This window comes from Camelus bactrianus, chromosome 33, assembly GCF_048773025.1.
Source record: "Camelus bactrianus isolate YW-2024 breed Bactrian camel chromosome 33, ASM4877302v1, whole genome shotgun sequence".
NCBI lineage: Eukaryota > Metazoa > Chordata > Mammalia > Artiodactyla > Camelidae > Camelus > Camelus bactrianus.
Window position 1 is genome coordinate 11,993,939 of NC_133571.1, and position 24,963 is coordinate 12,018,901.

Sequence of the window (24,963 nt, forward strand, 5' to 3'; positions counted from 1 at the left end):
CCTGGAGAACCCATCATTCTATTCAAGCCCTAGATAAGAATGGAGCTACGAGAAGCAATCATTGACAACAATTATGGAATTGGTAAGAATGTTATCATACCAGGCTATTATAATAAAGTTAAATGATTCATATACTTAACGTATAATTAAAGTGAAAAGGTGTGCTAATATCTCTTAAAGGTCATTGGTAGCCCAGTGGTTCCAACTACAAGACCCTCTGAACGTGGCCCCTGAAGAACTCAGGAGAAAGTATAACCACGTTCTCTCCTGCAAAAGTTTCAACACTAATTCTGGAGAAAGAAAAGTGTTAAGGTAAATATGGAAAAGATATATCTGAGAAAAAATATAACATGATGTGAATTAATTGCAGTTCTAAAGAAAGGGGAGGAAGAAGCAAGAACTTTGGAGCCACACTGACCCTGAGATGTCTCAAGTCTCAGTTCTCTCCTCTGGAAAATGGACTACTGATACCTGCTTCTCAGCTGTCATCAGGACTAAATGAGATAAAACACGATGCCTGGCAAGGGCCTTACCCAGAGTAGATGGGGGGAAATGCACTATTTCACTTTTGTAATCCACACACATTTGTTCAACAGCCAATATGTAGCAGATGCTGAAAAAGCCAAGGCGTATAAAGAGGGAGTAGTGAATGCTGGGCAGTGGGTACCGCTCGGAGGGCTCGTCCTTCCTAGAAAAGGCTTCTACCCAGGTCTGCGGCCCAAACCATCGCGCTTGGTGCTTCTGTCCTGCTCATTTATGGAATCTCAAGCGCAACACATTGGCCTCAGGAGTTTAGCCTCATCCAATCTGTTTGCTGGTATTCTGGCTTTTCACACACATCACACTCAAGGAGAGGATGGCAAAGTTTCTTGAGGGCCTACAGAGCAGAAGTGGGCGTGTGTGCCAGTCACCCAAGGGTGCAGAATCCAGGAAAGCTCAATTATAGAAGTGAAATGATGGCTATAGAAAGACAGAGACCAAAAATCTTCTTTGTAACTTTTTGGATCACCTCTATTTCCCTCATCTACCCCTGCCACTGCTGGGGAGGGCCCATGTCTTTCCAAGCTTCCCAGAGCTGAGCAGGGGACACAGTGCCATGATGAGCCAGTAATTTCTGGAGAGATGCAGCTAAGCAGCATGTCACCCTCTGCATCAACAGAAGTGCAAGTCTAGAGCGGGGGAGCATGTTGGCAGGGTGCAGGCGTGTGCCGTTAATGCCGTGAGGACTCCAGTGCTGCCTAGTAATGGTGGTCCCTAGTAACAGGTGCTAGCTAACAAGCATCGCCTTTTGTTTTGCTCCTGTTCCAGCCCACTTGGCACCGCAGTGAGAGCCTCCATCCACACCCTCCTTGCTCCCCCTCCCAGCATCTGGATTCCCCCTCCACTGATCACTCATGCTCTTCTGCAGCCCATCTGCAGAGGCCAGGGCATGTCCTGCACTCCTCTCAGCCTGTCCATCTCCAAGCCATAGGTCAGCAACAGCTCCCAGGGCCCCGCAACTCACACAAAGTGGGTTCCTGCAACCAGACCTCTGACACTGGGGACATCACTGTGAATGAGACCTGGGAGGGAACAGATAGGCAAGGGAGCTGATGAGAAAGCCCAGATCCTGGGGAGGTGGAACTTCCTTTCATTGAGTCCTACCAGGTCTCAATGCTGTACCTGACACGCATGGCCTAATTTAGCCTTCAGCCCAGCTCTTTGAGATAGAAATCATTATCCCCATTTCACAGATGAGAAAATTAAGCAAATCACAGAGTGAAAGTCTAAAGCCATCCTTCCAGGATTTTTGGCAGAGCCAGTATGAGAAACCTGGGAGAACTGAAGTCAGGTCTCTCGGACTTCACTCATTTTTTCTCACTACAAATAGTTTCTAAGCATTCCATGGACATCTGTTTGCTTCCTAGATCCCAGCAAGTGAAGGCATCTGAGTAAATTCAATAGACTGTGTATTGCAAGGGCAGTTCTGGTGGAATTCTCCTATCTCCTGTGGGGCACCTCATTCAGTTAGATTGTCCAAGCACAGCGATTCTGCCCCTGGTGCTCTGCCTCAAACACAAGGAACATTCCTCTCCCCAAGACCCAAGTCTTTGGGAATCTGCTATGTCCCTGGCACTAGGGAGAAGGGCCTGAGTGGCTGGAATGAGTCCCAGTCCAGCCTGGAAACTAAATCATCTGTGATGCAAGTCTTCCCCAAACTGAGAAGCTTACAGTTGGAAGGAGATTCCAAAGTCTTCTCATCCTGCTCCCCAACTCCAGTTGGAGTCATGCCCACAGGGACTCCACCTGTCTCTCCCTCCCTCCTCTTGTGAAACAGTCCCCAGCTTCTGCTTGATGGCCTTCCTCCAGTGACCAGGAACTCACACCTCCCTAGGGAACCAACGTCCCCTTCGGTCGGCTCCAGCTGGAGAAACCTCCTTGTGTTGGACCCCAGGCCATCTTTCCGAGACTTGTACACGTGTCCTATTTCTACCCTTAGGGATGCAGAGAACAAGGGTGTCCCCTCTCGCTCACAGTAGCCCCCACGAGACAGTCAAATGCTCCTGCAAGTCCTCTGGTCCGCAGACCAGACATCCTCATTTCCTTCCACCATTTCTCCTGAGACATGGCTTTGACTTTCCACCCCATCTCAATCACCCTCCACCGAATGCACTCTAGCTGACAGGTCTCTGATAGTGAGTGTGTTGTAAAAATGGGTCCTTATTTGCTACAGTTTCTCTTCTCCCATCTCTGTCTCTCTCCCTGTTTCTCTTTCTCCTGGGTCTCTCATGAAGAAAAAGATCAGATCCTGGGGCCTCGTCCCCAGCATCCCCATGGGGCTCTGGTAGCCAACTTATTAGCATCTCCATCAGGGGTGCAACTGGGGCCTCTTCCTCCAGCTCCCACTACTACCGAAAGAGACTTTTGCTAGAAGCCAGTGCTGGAGAGATGAGCACATACAAGCAGAAATGTTCATTTGCCAGGACATGGCAGGAGCTCAGAAAACTGCCAGATCTCTTCGGAACACACTATGGGACAACTTGCCTTTTCAATCCAAGTGAATAACCCAATATCCAAACACTATGGGACAATCCAGGGCAAATTAGAACTTCTATGCCAATGCCCCGAGAACGGACACTATTTTCAATGACATTCCTGTACCCCCTGCTACAGAGGTCCCTCTTTCTTGGGACCCCGTAAATGGAGGATTGTAAGTGAAGCAGCTTAGGCGTGGGATCGATGTTGAGGAAATACCCTGCATTACAACCTGGGATGCTGAGGTGCACGGCAAAGTCATCTGAGGACACCCAGGGAGGCTGTCCTTGGCTCAGAGTTGAGGGGGCAGCTGACCACTTCATCCACCATGCACTCTGGGGAGGTCCCTCAGACACAGAGAGTGTATCATGAAATCCAGCCTCAACCCACATATATACATCCCTCCCACTCCCCACAATTAGCCTGCATAACTGTGAGAGTGGCTGGAGGGGTGTAACAAAGAACAATCTTCATTCCTTCCGTAGCCTGGCTGTGACATCACCCCCGTTTCTGGCTAACTTTGCAGAGGATGCATGCAGGGACACCAGAGGAATCTCAATGGGCAGGAGAGGCCCAGGAACCACTGCCTGCCCTACTTGTTTTATATGTCACCTAAGGCCTGTCCGTGTCCCCAGGATCTTAATCAGTTAGGGGACACATCATACCTGGTGATAGAACATTCAGGTCACACTACAGGCAGCAGAGAGTGGGGCACAGACTGTCCGGAGATTTAATCACACAGTAAAGGCTGGAGGAGGAATCCAGCAGAGAAAGTGTAGCCTTCAAGGAGGACATACGTGGGACGTCTAACCAATCGCTGGGGCCAGTACACTTGCTCTGGTAATTCCAATTATGTTGGCCCAGTTAGGGCTGTGATGGCAAATGCTCCCCTGGGGGGTACCCTCAGGCCCACGCGCCACCTCCCTCCCACCTCCAGCCCAGCCAGCACATCCCAGTTCTAGGCTCGGTGGCCCAGAGAACGTTGTAAAGTGAGGACCAGCCCTCTCCCCTTGCTGTCTCCCTATTCTGTTTCTTCAGTCCCAGGTTCCCCTCCTACTCTACCTGGTTCCAAGTGCTCTCTACTCATTCCCCAGCCAAAAGCACTCAGGAAAGGCTCTCGTAAGTCATTCATACCTATGTGTTGCTTTTTAAAGAGCAAACACATTAAACTAACGGAATGGCTTTCAACTGATGGAATCTTGGGCATCAGAACATGGGTAGGGGATGTATTTCCAGTTCAGAAAGCCGGAGGAGGTGCTTCCAAAAACCCCCACGGTTCCACTGGAGGTGACAGGTTCCTCTGATTCCTGGGAGGCTGTTACTGCCTCCTGGAGCTGGGAATCTCACTGAATAACAGCAAAAGGAGACAGCATAGTGCCTCCCAACTCCCAGTATGATCTGTGGGCAATGCCCCTACTCAGCCATAGATATTCCCAGCAGGTCCCATCCCTGCCAAACCGTGGCTTCACTATGTGACCCTGGGAAGGTCCTTCCCCTCCTTGGCCTTGTTTCCTCATCTGTAAGACAAAGGGCTTGAATAAGTTAGCTCCCAAACCCGCTTCCTCACTGACATTCTGCTCACCTGGGTCTCTGGGCTGCAGCTGTAGCAAAGGCTGTTCTCACCTTCCCCCGCCTTCTCTCTCTCTGGTGACCTGCATCCCCATCCTCATCAAGGAAAGAAGATGCAGAAGATACATGCTTAAAGAACCCTCTTTTTTTTTTTTTTTTTTTTTTTATCCCTTTCTTTGCAGGCACTTGGGAGATGCCTGGAAGGAAAAGAAACTGGGCAGTGAGAAGAAAATCTAATAGGACAAGTGGGTATTTTTCTCCTGCTCTAGGATAAAAGGGAAGGGAAAAGAAGTACCAGAGGTTGAACCTGATACCCAATCAGGTCCTAATTTGAACAAGCATCAGTCCTGAGTCCACTCCCGGGCAAGATACATGGACAACGAGAGGCAGGGTCACACTTTCCTTCCTCTCCAGACTGGGCTGCATCAAATAGTTTCCACTGAAGATTGGAGATGGCCTGGCAGGAGGGTTGGCAAAGGGGTTAAAATTTCAGACAGGCAGCTGGAATCACTGACCCTAAGGCCCCTTTCAGTCCTGGCATCCTATGAGAAGTGGTACCCAGGCTGAGCCATCAGAGGTCCCTGAAATGTCTGTGATGTCCAGCTTGCCTGTCCCGGCTCAGAGCCCCCAGCCAGCCGAGGACCCAGTTTCCAAGGCTGGATGGCCATGTGGGTCACCGTCACCATCACCACCCACCGCTCTGTGCACACCCTCACAGAACCCTATTTATAAATGCGGGAGAGGCAAGCAGGCTGGGGAAACAGCCATTTCTATGCTAACTGCCCGCGTGTGACCTGAGGGTTAGAAAATGAAACAGTAAAACTGCTCAGAAACTGGGGATGCTGGATTCCCAGAGCCTGGAAGGCTGAGAAGAGCCCCACCACCTGGGTCTGACCTGGATTTGAGCCCTGGCCCTGGATGCTAAGGGCCCTCAGGCTGAGGGAAGGGCTGCTGGGACCCGGAAACCAGCGACCAGTGTGAGTCCACTTAGAACACTGCTGTGGCCAAGAGCGGAGCGAGCACGTGGCCCCTCAGCACAGCCAGGGCTGCACTCCACCAGCCTGTCCTTGCTCCTTTTCCAAACGAAATCTCTGGGAGGAGGCAGGGATGCCCAATGGAAGCAGCACGACCAGAACTCAGGAGACTGAGTTCAGCTGTGCAACCTGATTGCCTAGGTTATCCCCCTCTGTGAGCCTCAGTTTTCCCCAAGGGTCTATATGACCCCAAAGGCCCTTCCAACAACAGGTGCCCCTCTAAGAGGAGACCTGGTGGACTCACTCACGGTGAGGCACGTGTAGGTGATAAGGCAGAAGCACTTCCTCTCCTTACTTAGGAGGAAAATCTCTATCAGAAGAAATGAAGAGACAACAATAGAATTCCAGGTAAGAGGACAGGCCAGTCAGTGTACCCTCGAGGGACCAAAAAGAGGTGAAAGATGTCCTCTGATAAACATGAAAGGTTTGACCTAGTGGAGAAACTCGAACGTCATTATTTGGCTGAATCCCTCAGAAAAACAGGCAGGAAGAAGGAGACGGCCATTAGCCCAAGCCCCGACCCTCCTGTGGACAACTCCAGGGCTGGGCAAAGCGAGGGCCCCCAGAGGCCCTCCTGCTGCTCACCCAGCGTCTGCGTGACTATTGACCCAAAGAGCTGGCTGCTTCCTGCCAATGTCATGGCCCCTTGGCAGGGGGGTGGGGACAGGGTTCCTGCAAAATCACATTTTGTATACAAAGGATACTAGCTTAAAATAAACACTCAGGGCAGTCTTACAGGATGGAAACAGCCCATGCAACCTAGGGGAGGAGGGGTTGGCATAACTGGGTGGAAACAAAACCTGCACATTTGCTTCAGTGATTGAGAAAAAAGAAGTACAGACTGATAACATGTGGCATGAAAAGTCCTGGTCTTTTTTAGGACTTCTGGCTGAACCAACTGGTGGCCCTGCCCGACTACTCCCCCCTCATCCTCTCCTCTTTGCCTGGTGTAATGACATCCCAACCTTAAAGAATTATTTTATAATATAATGATAGACCTCGATTTTATCCATACACCTTCTCTCATTTAAATTTTGTTGCTTGTTACTAACGAGAAAACTGAAGCTTCTAAAGGTTAAAAGACAGCCAAAATCAGACATTCAATCATTGGACTTGAACCCAGGTCTCCGGAGTCTATATCCGGAACTCTGCACCCTGTCAGAGCTGCTGGGCTGGGCTGGGCTGGGCTGGGAGGAGTGAGGCAAGCTTGTGAGCAGGCATCAGTCAACTCCCCCAGGGCAGAAGGGCAGCAGGGCCAGTGCTGATGGAGGTCCAGGAGCCCAGGGCATGGCGGGAGAGTTCTCCCGCAAAATGGAGCAGCCCGCCAGCATGCTCATTACCCAACCTTATTCCATTTCATAATAAATGGAGCCCCTGGAGGGCCAGGCATGATCGGGTGGGGTGAGACGGGGAGTGAAGACTATTACGGGATTTTAACCTTCGTCTTCTCATTCCGGGCCTCTGGAACAGCTGTTCGACAAAATGGATCTGTGCAGACAATCATTTTTGCTGCATTACTTAATATACAGTTGCTCTCGGCAAGAGATATAATTGACTTGCTTAACTAATCAATCTTTCTATAAGCATAGCTGCTTTTCCTCTCCCACCGGGGGAGGGAAGCAGGGGAAGGGGGAGGAAAAGAGAAATTGCAAGGAGCAACCTTTGGCATGAATTACTGAGCTCTAACACCCAGCTGAGGTTTCAGAGCTAGGGGGTAAAAACTGCGGCAAAGCATTCCCATCCAGCTTCCTTCCTGGTCCAGACTGATCTGTGGAAGCCTGGAGTCATAAGCGCTCCCCTCACCCACCCCCCACAATGATACACAGGCACAAGTGCCAAGGGAAGTCAAAGGAGCTGTGGCCTAGGCGATCCGAAACTCGTCTTCAGCTGTCTTTGGAGTGACTTAGAAATAAGTGTGTCTGATGACCTGGGACTTGACAACACTCAAATTAAGCAATGAAGCCCTGGATAGAAGCTCATTTGGGCTGAGCGTGAAAATATCCAGCCTCCCGCATGCTGCACCCATCCTCCCCTCCCAGCTCAGTGTCTCCATCTCTCCTCTTTTAGGGGATATACAGCATCACCCAGCAAATTGCCCCAAAATACAGGCCCAGACTGCACTGTCCTCTCTCTAACCTCTTCTGCACCTGCCTCCCCCTTCTCTCCATTCAAAAGAGGAAATTTTGACCCTCCTTCCTTTTCTTTTCTTCTCCCCACTGCTAATCTCCATCACTCTTTACATCTATACACACACACACACACACACACACACTCCCCCAGGTACTACTGAATTGGGGGCTATCACTCTAAATTTAGAAGAAATGAAGTTGAAGAATGAGTCACAAAGTAGAGGGTGACTGAGTTAAAATAATGATGGCACCCAAGTGGCTGGATGATGGAATCAAAAATGCTCCCTCAGGGCTCATCCCCACCCGCTCCCAGCACTCCAGTCCTGATAAATCCATCTCCTTCTTTAAGTCCTAACTCAAGTATACCAAGCTGAGGGAGGTGAGCCTTGTCTGGCCTCCGACCCGTGTGCATCTAGACTGACTACTTAGATGTTATTATTTGTCTGTATGACCATCACCCCAACACCACATTGGTGCTTTGTGAAAGCAAGGAATTTGACTTGACCATCCATGTTTCTTCAGTGCCTAGTACTTTGCCTGAAATTGTAGGTAAAGTACTAGGCAAAGTAGGCACTCAATGTAGGATTAATATGGAATGATGAAGTCAAAAATTACAATGCCTCTATGTCAAGTTTCCTGAGTGCAAGACCTCTCCCTAGGGTACAAGACCCATCTTCTGTCTCATTCAGTGTTTTTTATCAATGGCATGGATGAAGTCTGAGAATGGATGATTCCCTAATTTGTATATAACAAAGTGTGGAGATAGTAACTACATGGCAGACCCAGAATCTGACTGTGTAAGTAGCCTAGAACACAAGCCAAAATACCATGCAGATGAAATCCAGAAGTGTTAAGCATAAAATCCTGCCTTTGGGTTCAAAGAATCCGTTGCACAGGTATCAGATAAAGAAGCTTTGGCCTGGCAGAGATCCATGAGAAAAAGATCTTGCGGTCTAAGGTGATCACAAGCTCTGTATGTGTGAGGCAGCTCCTAGGAAGGGAAAGAAATCTTAAAGATACACAAATAGAAGGGATAAACAACTGCCCCTCTGTCATCTACCCATGTAGTTTTACTCTGACTCGCTCATTTTAAAAGGGACAATGGAGAGTGACTAGGATACCAAGGAGTCTAGAAACAGTGGCAAAGACTCTGGGAATGTTTTGCCCAGAACAAATAACAATTAGTTTCAAATATGAGACAGGCTATTCCTTGGAGGAGAGAGGAGTCAAGATTTGCCGGGCAGTGTAGAGGTTACAAAGGCGGGTTTAGGAGCCACAACTGTCCGGGGTTCAAATTTACCTGGGTTCTGCCGTTTCAAGGTGAGCGAGCTAGGGCAAGTTTCTTGACTTCTCTGTACCCAGTTACCTCATCCATGAAACAGGTGTGATGTTTCTTAACTCATCGAACCCGGAAGCTCACACATGTGCGGGTCTTCAGAGAAAGGCACAAAGCCACGCCCCCATGGGTGCTGGTGTATTACCGCGCCGTGACTCCACAAGACAGACCAGGGTGGCAGTGTAGACGTTGCCAGAAGGCTTGTTTCAATGGTACAAGAACTTCTAACAACCAGAACTGCTGCCCATGTGGGATGGGAGGCCTGTGAGATGGATGGAGAGCTCTTGGTCATCCGACTGTCAAACAGGCTGGACGCTGTGGATGGGACCTCGATACCTGGTAAAAGGCTGTACAAGGTTCCATTCAAGGTCCCTTTCAACTCTGGGATTCTTGGTGACTCCAGGAAGTCTTCCTCCTTCCTTCCCCCTACGGGGAGCTGGTCAGTTGTTTCCCTTTTACATAAGGAATACAAGAGATGGAGCATCGACAAGAGAGGCCTTTGGACCCTCCTCGGCCCACCACAGAGCCTTTGAGCCCCACCTCATGGGGACAAGGCCTCACCCCAGAGGCCCCGAGTGCCGAGCTCCCCAAGGAGGGAGGAGGCGCCTTCCCGATGAGCGGCTGAGCCTCACAGAGCTGGCTTAGGTCTTGACCCCCAAGCCTAGAGTGAGCACCAGAAAAGGTCACATGCGGAGAGACCCAGAGAAGAGGATAGAAATGAGATTTAATTACGAGAGCCACCAAGCTCCCCCAGGAACAGAAGCTTCGCAGCCAGGTCCGAGGGTGACATTTCGGGAGGTCCAGGGAAAATGGCTGGCTTTCCCCTCGTACTCTGCCTGGCAGACAGCTGCCAGCGTTATTTCAGCAGGAAGGCGGCCTTGGCCTGGCCTGGGCCCCCGTGAGAATGCACCAGTGGGAGGCGTCGATTCAATTACTGACCCAGAAAAAAACGGTGGGGGTGGTCAGCCCTCCCGGTGACTGCAGCAGGGGTTTTGTGATAAGGAAATAGTGTCTCGGATCACACTCTGCTTTGTACCTTGGCTCAGAATTAACAATAATAATGACTTTACCACTTTCTCTGCGGCTGACCTTGAGCCAATGGCTCCACCTCTTTGAGCCTCAGTTTCCATATCTATAAAGTGAGGGGCGGTGCTGGTTGACCTCAAATGCCCCTTCCCTTTCAAACACAGTTTGCCAAGAAAACCTCACAATCTTGGGTTATTTAACTCTCCCAAGAAGCCGTTGAGGTCAGCAGGCCAAATTCTCTAGTTTCCAGAAAAGGAAACCTTAAGAGGGTTAAGTGACTTACCCCAGGTCACAGAACCAGGAAGCAGAAAAAGTGAGACCCACGCCCAAGTTCCTTGGACCCTAAAAGATGCGTGCAGTTTTCTTTCTGCACCCGGTTTTCTCTCTACATTAGGCCCTCCACCCATATGTTCCTACCCCAAGTCCTGCAGGGTTTCTCCCCTAGTGAGGGGGTTACAGGGATGCACAGTGAGCTGGGACACAGAAGGGGACAGAGACTGCTGAGGGGCGGGGCCAGGGCCTCCCAGACAGAAGCTCGGAATTGGTCCTCCCTCCCCAGGAGGCAGCTTTCTGGCCCCCAGGAGGAGATTGATCAGGGTTTGATGCTGTAAACACACATCATTGTCTTGGCACCTTAGCACTGAGCCTTCCTCTGTAAATGGATGTGATTTTTATGGCGTTGTTTATAGAGCTGAATATTCAGATTGATTCTCTCTTCCCTTTCCCAGGGCTCTTCTGGGAAGGAACAAGCACTACCACCTCCCCCCTGGAGCAGGGAAACTGCTCCCCTGCCCCCCTCCCAGGCAGACCCTGGCCCAGTCTCCCTGCCCCCTGCAAGCCCCTCCACAAATCCCCAGCAACACCGGAGGCTGAGTCCCAGAGCCTCAGATGCCTCCCGGTCCTCATCCCTTTACTCCCCTGAAACCTAGAAGCCTGTGATTAGGAAAACAAGACAAAACAAATACAGCAAAACAAAACAAACAGAAGAAAAGGCAGCCCCCTGAGCCATTTCACGTTGGCTGGTCACCCGGGGCTGCTGCTCCTCCAGTCCGCCACTGCGCACCGCATCTCCTGTAATCTCCAAGCAGGTGTCTCCCTGTGAAACCAGCAGGCCCCGCTCCCTTTCCTTTATCTACTAGCAGAGCAGTGATGAGTTTCTTCCTTCCCTAGGGCTGCAAGTCCCCTCCAGGATGCGTTTACTGAGCCATTCTCACTGCACCAGCTGAGTCTCCCAGGACCTCATCGCCTGCTTGTTCTTAGCAGGTGACAGCATGCCTTCACCCACAGAAGAACCCCGTTCCCATCCCAAACCACAGATCCACCTCTGAGGCTCAGAGAGCACCTGAGCGGTCACCCAGCCCACCTGCCACTGCAACTCGCTAGACCAGTGCATCCTCTCCCAAACCTTGACCTACGAAGGGGTTAGTTCCCATTTACACCCTACCAGGAAGGCTCTGGAGCCAAATACACTTTCCTCCTCTTAAGGGTTCCCGAAGTATATCCGCATCTGAAAGACATCCAAAGTCCTACATTAAAGCAAGATCTTTACGTGTTTAAGCCAAAGTTCTCCGAACTTTTTTAACCATGGATTCGTTTCTCCCTAGAATAATGATTGGCATTTGGAACTAGGGTTTCAGGGAACACATTTCTGGAAACTACAGACTAGGTGATGGTGCCCTATGAGCCCTGACTGTTTATGATTCTATAATCTGAACCTCTACAGTATCATTTAATGTGGCCGGAAACATGCCCTGCCTCTCTGGGCCTCCATGATATGTCTCCGTGGCCCATCACGCCCTGTCTGGGGTGGCTGACATTTCCTCTATGGCAGTTACCTGCTGAAAAGGGAGAGTTCAAGGTGTACACTCCCAAATCTCAACACTTCCACCTGCCGTTCTGCAGCAGCACAGCTGCTATGGTCTCTTAGGAGCTGGGTTTCACTCTGCTGTTTACAGCTGCGGGGCCTTGGACAAGTCACGAAGTCCTCCGAGCCTCGGGGTGGCATGCAGAATTCTAGGACAACCCCCAAGAGCCCCAAGCCTGATGAACCACCCTGTTCACTCCCGTCCCCTGAGCATAGGATCTAGCCCATGAGATAAGATTACTAACTGGTTGACTCTGAGTTCATCAAAAGGGTGGTTCTCTTAGAGGGGGCCTGACCTTCTAGAATAAGGAAGCCTAGAGCCTCACTTCTGCTCTTTGGCTTGTCTTTTCTCACTTTCTTTCAGGGCTGTCCTTGGATACTTTGGAATTAAGATGGGCTGAGCAGGATCAAGCCAAAATTGTCATTGACAGTCAGCCAATCACGCATTCATCCAACAGCAAGGACCTATTGTGTACCAACCATGTGTGGGCTGGGAAGTAAGTCAGCATCCTTGCACCTAAGGAGTCTTCAGTGTTTTCAGGTTGTAAACAGGTGGTGACAATAAGATTTCCATCAAGGCTCCACTCTTAGGTTGGAGTTCCATAGACCTGTTTGGTTTTGAGCGCATCAACGGAGAGACAATGACTATTTATTTCACTGGCTTGGACCTCAGATGCCCACTTAGAAGATTTTCAAGCAGTTCTATTACCAAGGCTGCCCCCTCATTTTGAGGCAGTAAACACCCAGTCAGGGGAAGAACATACACTGAATGGAGTCAAAATACCTGATCAGGTGTATCAGCTGATGCGCAGAGGAGGACGGTCAGCGGGGGGAAAGCACTGAGAGAAGCCCTGTGTGTGAGCACTCACTGTCTCCTCCCACTCCTGCCCCTGGGTAAATAAATAGACAAGAAGAAGGGAAGATTTTTATAGAAGATTCAGAGAGTCATCCTGGCAAATTCATTCAACAAGCACAAAGGGACTACATGTGCCTGAACGTTGTTCCAGCTGCTGGGCAGATGCTACAGGACAGACGATAATTCTCCTTTTATGGGGCTTACATGCTCGCAGACAGAGGGAAACAGACAATAGACATGATTTTTAAAATAAATCAATATCTTAGAAGGTAATGGGAACTGCAGACGGAGGGAGGCTTTGCAATTTTAAGTAAGTGGTCAGTGTGGTCTGATTGACAAGGTGAGATTTGAACAAAGACTTGAAGAGTTAGCCAAACAAAAGAGTTTTTCCAGAGAAGGGAATAACTAAAGCAAAGACCCCAGAGCAGGACGTGGGGAGCAGCGAAGTGATCGGTGTTGCTCAATCAGCAAAAGGAACAGTGAGAGTCACAGAATGGAGGGAAAGGGGGTGGGATAGGGTAGTTGTAGCGACTTCAGCTTTAATTCTGAGAGGAATAGGGAGCCAGTGCAGGGTACTGAGCAGAGGAGGGCCATGATCTTCCTAGCCTCTGGAAGGGTCATTCGGGTTTTCAAATTGGAAATAGGAGGAAGAACAGAGTCAGGGAAACCTGTTAAGAGGCTATTAGAGTGTATTCCCTGGCAGGTTTGCTGTTTTGGTTTTGGTTTGTTTTTGGTTTTGGTTTTGTTTTGTTTTGTTGCCTAAACAACTGAAGATTGGAGTTGTCATCTGAGACAGAGAAGGCTATAGCTAGAGCAGATTTGGAATATTGAGGGTGGGGAGGTCGGGAGTGCTGTTCGGGGCATGCTGAATCTGAGAAGTTTATCAGAATTGAAGCAAATGCAGGGAGGTTTTATATTTCTAAATAGGGCAGGGTAAGCTCATTGAGGCCAGTGGGTATACAAGTCTCAAGTTTAGGAGAAAAGGAAAACATAGACGTTCTCCAGTATTTCAAGTCACAAGACAAGGTGAGATCACCAGGGAAGTGAGTATATTGAGATGAGGACCAAGGAGTGAGCCCTGGGCTCCTAGTAAGCCCAACATGAAGAGGTCTAGGGGAAGGGGCGAGAAAGCAAAGGGAGTGAGGAAGAGTCAGCAGTGAGATAGGAGGAAAAGCCAAGAGGCTGTGTCATATGTGGGGATCCGAGGGAGAGGGTGTGATCACCTAAATCAAAGCATTGCCGATAGGTCAAGCAAGATGAACCCTGAATAATGTCCACTCAGAAGTCATCACTGGCCTTGATAAAAGCAGGTTCAGTGCAGTGGGGAGGGGGTGAAAGGCCTTCCTGGGGGGGGTGCCAACTCTTCTGAGTTTTGCCGCGATAAGAAACAAAGATATGGGCAGTGAGAAAGACATGCGATCAAGAGACGATGTTTCTTGATCTTAGCGAAGAGCATGTTTCTGTACAGATGGGAGTGGTCCAGGATGGAGACACAAACTGAAGTAGAAGAGAGGGAAGCATTGGTGGAGAGGAGCAAGGGAAGAGGTCTCGTGCACACACACACAGGTGTGAGAGTTGGCTTTAGGAACACGGACCGTTCATCCACAGAAGCAGGTAGGAAGGGCAAAGCATAAGTCGGCAGATGCTGGTGGGTGGGTAGACGCGGAGGTAAAAGTTTGCTTGCTACAGTTTTCTCAGTGAAGTTGGAAGCAAAGTCATCAGCTGGGAGCAAGGATGAGGGAGGTGTCACATGAAAATCCTTAGGGCGTGCTATCACAACAATGCGATGTTATAACATAAACTTATTCAGCTGCATCTTCACAACGACCCTCAGCGGTTGGTTATTATATTCCCTTTAATGATGGAGAAACGAGGCTCAGGGTGATTAAGAAAATTACCTGTGATCACCTGGCCGGTAAGTGCCAGCCAGGACCAGGATTCAAACTTCAGCCTGCCTCTCTGCAAAGGCTTTGCTCTTAACCCAGGGTAGGAGTGGAAGGCAGAAGCAGGGGATGCCCTGTAGAGGCGAGAAGGACACTCTCCAGATCTCAGGGCAGTGATGGGCCCCGAGGAGAGGGCTGGCTTGGCTGCCTCAAAGACCCATGAACGAATAAATGGAGTTTATCAGTGAGTTGCTCAGTGTCCCTCACATCTGCCAGGCTCCTTTTCTGGGCTCTTACTGTGTTTTGCACATAGGTTTATTAAAGACAGCACTCATGGTCTATTAGAACCTATTGTAACGAACCTTAGACATCCCTCCAACCCATCAGTCAGATTCAGGACGCTCGAGAAACAGATGTCTGTGTGAATTTCCTATCGCTGCTGTAACAGATGACTACAAACTCAGTAGTTTGAAACAACACAAACTTATTATCTTACACTTCTGGAGGTCAGAAGTCCCAAAGAGGTCTCACTGGCTATGATCAGGGTGTTGGCTGGGCTGTGTTCCTTTCTGGGGACTCGAGGGAAGAATCTGTTGCCTTGCCTTTTCCAGCTCCTAGAAGCCACCTGCATTTCTTGGCTCGGGGTCCCTTCCTCCATCTTCAGAATCAGGAATGCAAGCTGAGTCCTTTTCAAGTGGAATCACTAACCTCTTCTGCTTCCCTCTTCCAAATTTAAGGCTCCTGTAACTACATGGGACCCACCTGGATAATTCAGTCTACTATCCCTATCTTAAGGTCAGCCGATTAATTCTATATTCACAGGTTCCAGGGATTGGAACGTGGGGTGGGTACCAAGGGGCAGGGCAATGGGGGAGATGGTGAGTGGGGACAGTGTTAATGTGTCTACCACAATTGGGTCTAAATTCTGGAACACTAACCTACAGACCCTTATTGTCCTCATTCATTCATTCGTTTATGGATTTAGGAATCTGGGCTTTAGGAACCAGCCCTGATCTGGGACTCATTGTCCTGACTCCTCTGGAATGTTTATTTTATTAATAGATGTGTTCTTTGGCCCAGAAATCCCACACACGCAAAAAAAAAAAAAAAAAAAGTCTCCAATGAAAAATTACTTTGTGTCTAATCCAGTATTGTTTCTGTGCTCTGGGAGGGGGCTGCCGCTCAGGGGGGTGGGGGAGTCGAGCAGGGGTGGAGAGGTGAGGAGGTGAGATGCCTTCTATTTCCCCAGCGTGTCTTCTCCACGCCTTTCTTGTCCAGGTTGTAATAAATGTATGGGGGGAGCCCTGACTGGCTGTGGGATTTTCCCTGACAAACTTTGTTTACAAGGCTATTTAAATCATTCTAATTACTCCAGTAACACGCCATTAAGTTTCCCAGTGAGAGAGGCTGAGGAGAAAGACCAGGAGAAATTGAGGAGGGGCTGAGAAAGAAAAACAGCGGCAGACCCGCCATTTGGCTCCTGCAATCTCTTCTGCCATTTGTTTCAAACGAGGATGCAGGGGAGGGAGCCAAGGGCAAGAGAGAAAATAAACAGATACTGCCAGGTCCTGCCATTAGAAATGCAAAATTCATTAGAAAACCATTGATTGCAAAGAATTGATTTAGTAGTGATTTGATTGTCAGGCATACAGTACATCCAAGGAAAATTTTCATTATGATTCAGAATTTGTTAAAAAGAAGATAAGACCGGAAGGTGGTGAGCAAGGACACAGTCCCAAGCTTGGCCCGGGAGCTGCCCCTACACCCGCCCGAGGGGACCGTACCTACAATGTTATGGAGGAACCAGTGAGTCACCTGTCATTTCCCCGGGAATTTCAGTCTGTGTACTCTCCCAGGGGTGCTCAGACTTGTGGGACATGACCACACCTCCCAGTTAAGGGAGACCACGCTCCAGCCCGGGCATCTCTAACTGTTGCCCCCCTTCCCCGCCCCCATCCCCCGTTTCCCTCTCTCCCCTGCAGTGAGGTTGCCCAGATGAGTCTGGGGGCAAGCAGAGTGAGCACGGGGGCTTCTGGGTACCAAGGATGCCCAGCAACATACTGCCCCGGTCCACTTCCCTCCTCAGACAACTTTGCTAAGTCTCCCTCCCTCGGACCCTGCTCTCACCACACCCCTGCCTGTGTTGCAAGGCCCCTCCTTTAAGCAGACTTTCATTCTGCTGTCACCTTCTCATTCCTTTACATCCCTGGAGAAGCCAGGTCCTTTCTGTTCGGGATCCTGGTATATTCCTTTTGGCTTTGGGTCTTAACTTTAACTTCATCACCAACATAGATTCTCTAGGAAAATCTTGACTTTTCTCTGTCCCACCTAGATAACCCTTGATAGACACCGGGGTTGCGGAGCTGATTCTAAAGACAGCTTTCCATCCATCAAAACCACTTGGACGTTTTCTATTTTATTTATTGAGCTATTTGTTCTAGCCGACTGTCTCCATCCAGACATATCCATTCTGTCATCTTCCATCCTCCCGCCTCTGCCTCTGTTCCTACCCGTTTGTACCTAAATACTCTTTGCTTCCTCTCTCTCTTTCACCAAACATTAACCACTCGCTTTTTCTCAGCTGTGCTCCTTTAATCCCCTGGACAACTGGCCAAGCGTGGGCTCCTCTCCATCACTCAGCTGGAACATCATCCCTCTTTACAAGGTTTCTTGACCTCCTCCCCTAGGTTCTCATCTGCAGAACGAGCACGGTAATAGCCATGTGCCCACGCGCCTCCGAGGAGCAAACATAATCACACACTGTGTAAGTGCTTTGCAAACTGAAAGGGGTACTTAAATGTAAATTGTTTTATTTCTCCAATTCAGGGATTCACAATATAATTTGCATTCTGAAGGCAATTCTCAATGATTAGCATTAAATATTTAAGAAATGCTTTTGGCTGGTGATGCTCAACCCTCCATGGAAAATAGTGGTTTCACTAGTCCAGGTTAAGACCCAAGCAAAATATTCTTTTTTTTTTTTCATTTTTCAGTTTTATTAGGTAAAACTGATACAATTTGACTGCACATATACACTATATTGCATATAAATACATATACACAATATACTGCACATATTTTTAAGTTTACATATATGTACTCTTCATTGTTTCTAAGAACGTTTAGAGCTTTAGCTTTTTAAACTTACATAGTTATCAAAGGAATAAAGCCAATCACAAAATAAGAATCAACAGAATACAGTAATCTAATCACATAAGACAGTCAAATGTGCTTACACATATTCAAGAAATCAATCATCTGTTATAAGTAATAAGCAGTTTATTTGTGTCCTTTTTTGGGTAGATTCTACATATAAGTGATACCATATGGCATTTTTTTCTTTCTCTTTCTGGCTTACTTCACTTTGAATGATGATCTCCAGGTCCACCCATGTTGCTGCAAATGGCATTATTTTATTCTCTCTTATGGCTGAGTAGCATTCCACTGTATACACCTACCCCATCTTCCCCATCCAGTCATCTGTTGATAGACACCTGGGCCACCTCCATGTCTCAGCTACTGTAGATAGTGCTGCTATGAACCTTGGGGTGCATATGTCCCCCGGAACTATATTTTTCTCCAGTATATGCCCAGGAGCAGGACCGCTGAATCACATGTTAAGTCTATTTTTTAGTTTTTTAAGGAACCTCCATCCTGTCCCCAAGCGAAGTATTCTTCAGAAGCTCCCAGGTGATGGAAATTTGCAGCCAGGGTTGAGAGCCAATGATTTGGACCTGACTTGCACATTTATACATCTTTCTCCCCACCCTTGGTTCAGGAGTAAACACCTCTTCTCCACCTACTTTCCTGCCCACCCTCCTTCCTCATCTCCCTCAGCCAAAGTGGATCAATGGAAAGAGATTTGTAAGAGGGACCGAGAACCCTAGAATCTGGGAGACTGACAAGAGACCTGGGGGGTGATAACTGTGTCCTCCAGGGCGTCACTTCCTAGGGGTGCTCACAGAATGACCCTAAAGCTCTCCTCCTCCTTCTAAAAAAACAGCAGCAGTAAGACACCAAACCACACCCCCACTTCCTGTTTCCAGTTTTAGATGCCTCACCAGCCCTGACTCTGCCTCTTCCAAGATTAAGATCCGATGCCAGTGTTGAATGTATTTAGCCATCCTCATCTCAGCCCTGACCGTGGCTCACAGGTAACAATCTATTTCATCAAATCTGAGATGCATCAATTCTCAAATGCATTTTCTTTCACTAGAAACAATAGCCTTTAAAAAAAATTTATACAATTTTTAAAGGTTACTTTCCATTTACAGTTATTACAAAATACTGGCCATATTCCCTGTGTTGCACAGTACATCCTTGAGCCTCTCTTACCCCCAATAGTTTGTGCCTCCTGCTCCCCAGTCCCTATACTGCCCCTCCACCACCACGACCGGTAACCACGAGTTTGTTCTCTGTATCTATGAGTTCACATCTTTTATGTTATATTCACTAGTTTGTTGTATTTTTCGGATTCCACATATAAGTAATATCAGAGAGTATTTCTCTTCCTCTGTCTGACTTATCTCACTTAGCGTAAAATGTACTTGTGTCTCAGTAAGGAAGAAAAGCATACTGTCAAATAAACCATGATATGTTATCCATAGTAAGAACTTTTCCGATTTCAGAGACGCTAACTTGTGAACAAATGTAGGAGTGATGAAATACTGGGCTCCACCGGTTGACTCCACCGGTCGCGGATGGAAGGTTCCCTATCACTGATTTGATGTTCCTCAGCTGGCCCTCTGTGCTGCCCCCACCTCAGGGCTCTGGTTTCCTCTCACTCTGAAACTCCCACGAGGGCCTGGGGCAATGGGAAGACCTCAGACACACCCCCATTGGGCAGCCTTCACCCCATCAAGATGAGCAAAGAGGGCTCACGTCATTAAGGCAGTGTTTACTGGCACGTACGTCCTAAACACCAAGGACTGAGTTCAATGCTGAGGCACGAGAATAATGAAGACTTGCTCCCTGACTTCAAGCGTCTCAAGCTGCTGACTCTAAAACACTTCCAGTCCTCAGTAGTGGGGTGTGATCTAAAGGGGAGGGTAAAAAATCAGGGCAGGCTTCACAGAGGAAGTGATAATGAGCCAGGTCTACAAGGGTAAGAAGGAAATTAACAAGCCAAGAAGAAGGGAGAGGTATTCCAGGCAGAGGAAAAAGCATGAACAAAGAACCCAGAGATAAAGGTCAAAGCACACCGAGGAGCTGCCGTGTCCCAGGTGGGCTGCTGTGAGGGGATGCACTGGCTGGGGAAGGGGTAAAAGGGAGCCTGGTCGTACAGATTCTGGAGGGCAGGCTAAGGAGTTAAGCTTGTGGCCTTAGCAATCGAGAGTCATGGAAGGTGTTTGAGCAGGAGTGTGGCATGCCTTCTGGGCACACTGGCAGCATACTCATTGGCTAAGGACTTCTGCTAAATGAGCAGATCTCAGGGATCTTCTGACCTCTGTCCTTCTCATGCTACCATATGGTTTCGTAGGCTCTGCCCCTGCCTATGCCAGCTTGGAGGACTTAGCTTGGGGGACATCCTCAGAAGCATTTAATGAGATCATTAGCATTGCCCCCCGTTGCAGGAACAGAAGGCTGGGGTGGGGAAGAACTCTCATCAGGACCATTTGGGAAGAGGAAGGGATCCCAGGCTGGGAGAAGGTGTGAGGAGGGAACATCAAGTGTGAGCTCCCCATCACCAAATGTCATATTGATCCATCCTCCAAGGGGCAAAGCCACTGGCCCCGGGAGCTGAGGTTACATGGGGACCTGATTCTACCCTCAGTTTTAAAGGATGATTCTCAGGCATCATAAGGAAAAGCCAGTGATACCTCTGAAGAGTGAAATTTTCTCAAAGGACAGCCAAAATTGCTGTAATGAGTACATCCATTAATTTTATTATACACCGTGGGGATGGTCACCACAGGAACTCGGGCTTTCCCTCCGGGGCTGGGCTGCTCTGGGTGATCAAAAGGAACTCCAGTGTATGGTATCCTGTGATTTAAAGATAATGTCAGTGAGGAGGGATTTGGGAGGTTTTTCTTAAGAGTCACTACCTGAAAAAGAAGAGGCAGTATATTAATCAATTAAGGTAATCTCAGCTGCTGTAACAAATAAACACAAAATCTCAGTGTTCTAACCCAACAGAAGTTGTATTTCTTCCTCTCGTGGGGAAGTGCTCTGCTTCAAGGAGTCATTCAAGGACCCAGACCAATAAAAACTTTTCCACCATCAACATGTGGTTACTCCCTGGCCACCCTGGGCACTCATCTCCAGCCAACAGGTGGTGGAGGACCAAGAGACTCAGTGCCTGGGAGGTCATTATGAATGGGACCCGGAGCTGGCATATGTCAATCCCTTCCACTCATATTCCATGTTCAGAACTCACTCACATGGTCTATGTAGATGCTAGGGGTGATAGAAATGTGGTCCCTGTCTGCGCAGGGACTTTCTCATGACGATACTATAATGTAAGAGGGAAATAGGAATCTTTGGTGGGCCACTAGCCATCTGCACCTGGAAGCCTGCTGTAAATAGGGGAAAGAGCACTGGAATAGGAGTCCAGGAGTGAATGTGTGAGCCACAGTAAGTCTCCTTGCCTCCCTTGGCCTCAGTGTTTCCATCCCTAAAACGGGGAGGGTTGGACTTCATGGTCTCCGGCAGGCTTTGACCATACTGCTGAAGTTGAGGCTGTCCTGTGCGAAAGAAGCAGCTCCCTTGAGCCCATGGAAAGTTCCACCCAGAAAGCCACCCTCTTGGGCGTGGAGTCACAGTACCCTGGGAAGAGAATACCAGGACAGTCTCACTCTCAACCTGACCTCACACAAATGGGGCCCCAGAGAGGCTGCAAATTGAACGGTCCCCACAGGAGAGGAAACTTTAAAGGTTACATGATTTGAGCCTACACGGGGGTCCAAGTGACCTTTCCTTGAGTGGAAAGACGCAGGTTGCCGGTCGAGTGACCAATGAGGCCAGCAGCGCCAGGAGCTGGGCTGCCCCCAGGAACCACGAATGAGCAGAAGGGCTCATGCTGCCTGAGTCACAGAGGTGAGCCTGCCGCGTGCAAGCAGGAAATGCCGGCACTCTATGGAAACAAACGTACGGCCCATCTGTCACACAAACACGTGTAGCATTTACATGGTTGGATACGGGAGTCAGGTGCACTCCAGAAATGCAAGACTGTGGATATGTGCACACAGAGGTGCATATAAGTGGATGCTGTACCAGGACCTGGGGGGGATACATAATTAGATGTACGTAGGTAGATCCATAACTCATTAACACACAGAATTCATGTTCATATCATTCATGTGGGAATCAGCATAGTCCACGTCGTCTCCCACAGATGGAAACACACCGTACACAGGAGCACACAAAAGTATGACTAACGCCAAGGGTATACACACACGTATACAGAGTCCACACAAATGAACGTCTCAGTTAACCATCTAACCCCAGAGATGCACACATAGAGGAGGCTGGGAGCTTGTCTTAGACCCTGGTTAGGTGTGTGGACCCTCTAAGCAAACCATTTCCTCTCTTTGGGATTAGGGGTGCTTCCAGTCTAATGAGAAGTGGGCAAGCAGTCTAGAAATGACTGGGAGGCACAGAGAGCTACCAACTTGGGACTAATGATGGCATCTATACAGATAGTCAGGGTTTGAGGAGATAAAATAAAGGTGATACCAGAACTTCCTTTAAAGAGAAAATAAAAGTGGTGCCAGAACTTCTTTTAAAGAAGACTTGGTTTCCTCCCTGGACAACACGGAGGTGAACCAGATGGCCTCCAGCCCTTCCAACAGAGGCAGGCTAGGGCAGCCTGCAGAGGGCGGGCTTCAAGGGAGATCGAGGGGAATGTGGGATGCTTTCTCCCAGGACTCGGGACCACTGGGGGCAGGCAAATATGTCTAGAAGATCCGCAGAAGGCTGAGAGCCCACACCAAGAGGCACAGACTGGTGACCTGCTATGAGCTGGGAGAAACGACCCTAGAGACATGCTGGATGCCAGTCACTCTGCCAGCACGCAGCCCACAGCAGCCCTCTGGCTTAAGGAACTCCATAAAGTGGCAGATCTACACACTCTGTCTTCCCCTGTCAAATGGTTCATGGGTCCCTGCGGGACGACACCGGTCAAGATCCAAGAGTGAGGGTGATGTAGTACAGGCACCTGCACACAGGTGTGCTCACACATGAAGACCTGTGTGCACGCTGGTGAGCATGTATCCTTGAGGCTCCATATGTTTATTTACTGGGTCTCTGCGCATGTGCCTGACACGGGACACCACACAGGTGCCACTATTTACAAGTCATCCTCGCCCACCTGAACCTGCTGTGTAATACACACTTGAATATGCAAATCATCTGTATGTGGGGGGTGTCTGTATCTTTTCACCCATTCACCCAACTCATGGCACCCGGGTGTATCCATCTCAAAGGGAAACCCGTTTCCTGTGTTCCTAGCCTGACTCACACAATGGGAAGTTCTGCCCTCCAGGAAACAGTGGGAAGAAATCTGCCCTCCTGTCCACCTGCCCCCCCCTTCCCCGACCCACTCTTTTCCTGACTTAATTGGTAAGACTGGGAAAAGATCGGGGCACAGCGCCTGCATGGCGGGGTCAGCATAAAACACATTCGCCCTCCCTTCCTCGACAGGGTAAGCTGGCCCAGGCAGGCTCTGCCCAGAAGCAGGGAGGCCCGCAGCTGTCTGGGTTCTTGGCTTGTGACTCTGGGCCACCTCAGTGCCGGAGGGAAGGGTAAGAAGCCCGTGTGGGCCTCATTTCTTTAAATCAACTTTGCTAGTAATAGAGCTGGTATTTCAACAAATCGAATAGGCTGTCCGTTGTAAAACACACCCCAAATTCAGAAATGGAAAACGTGTGTCTTAAGAAAGAGGAAATACGGGAATAGTTTGGTCACTATCTGCCTCTTTTGTCTGTTCTTTTCTTGGTTCAGAAATTGGTGGGATGGTGGGTAGGGGTATAGCTCAGTGGTAGAGTGTGTGCTTAGCACGCACGAGGTCCTGAGTTCAATCCCCAGTACCTCTGAAAGAAAGAAAGAGAGAGAGAAAGAAAGAAGGAAGGAAAGAAAATGGAAGGATGCAATTAATCATAACCCTCAAATTTCTCGACATTTGCTCGTCCTGCCCCGGGTATCTGTGTGCGGACAACCGTGATCGCTGGGCTCTGAGCCTGCCCACCTGCAGTTGCTAAAGCATCCACTGATGGCTGGGGACCTGCATGTATACATGTGACTCACTGAGCATGTCATGTCTGCGCATACAGGTACTTTGATGTGGGTGTGAATGATTTCATGGTGCCTTGTTTGCCAGCATTTGCTGTCCTCGTGTGTGAATGTGCATCATAACCCCAGACCCATTTTCCCCCACCCATCATCCCGAAAGGGCCACAGCTCTAAACTGGGAGAGACGAGAGGGCGGTGGCTTGTCTTTCTCGGTCCTTCACTCTCCTTGTGTTGGCTTCTCCCTCTCCTGGAAGAGGTCACCCAGAGGCCCCCCCTAGAGACAGGCCCCCGCCTTGCCTGTCTGGGAACAACAGGCACAAAGCAATCTAGCAATTAGTAATAATTGTGTCTCTCTGACAAGCCATTATTTCACCAGGACGGAGAAGAAGCTCAGGGGTGATGAGGGCCAGGAACAAGAAAGATGGAGAAATGGCTCCTTCATGTCTCTGAACTGGGCGGGGATTCGTGACTCCTCAGGGGAAGTTGGGGACCCCAAACTGTCTCCCCTCAGTCTCCCTGACCCCCATATCTCAGTTCCATCCCTCTGGCCGTCTTTCTCTCCCTTGCCCGCAAGTACACAGGCAGGCCTCACGAAGGGAATGAAATGGTTCAGGCATAAAGGAACCCAGGCCCAGCCCACGGCTCAGGGCAGGAGCACAGGAAAGGCTGACAGGGAAGAGAGGATTTGCTGGCCCTCGGCCCCAGGTCTTGGCAGGACACACGTTTCACAGAACTGAGCAGGTGTGCAGCTGCCTTAGAAAATGGGCTTCTGGGGCACTTGCTTCAGCATCCAGCCAGGCGCTGGGTCTCACGAATGCTTCCTGAAGACAGGTGACTCTTAATCCCTCTGGTATTCATGGAGGCTTCCAGGGTACAAGGAATGTTGACAAGGGGGCACAAGGTTCAGAAGACATGGTCCCTTCCCGCAAGGAGCATAAACCCAACAGGAAGGAAAGGAGGCCTCCATAAATGACTGTGACACAGAATGCGGTGAAGGGTACCACCAGAAAGAGGCCAGCAAAT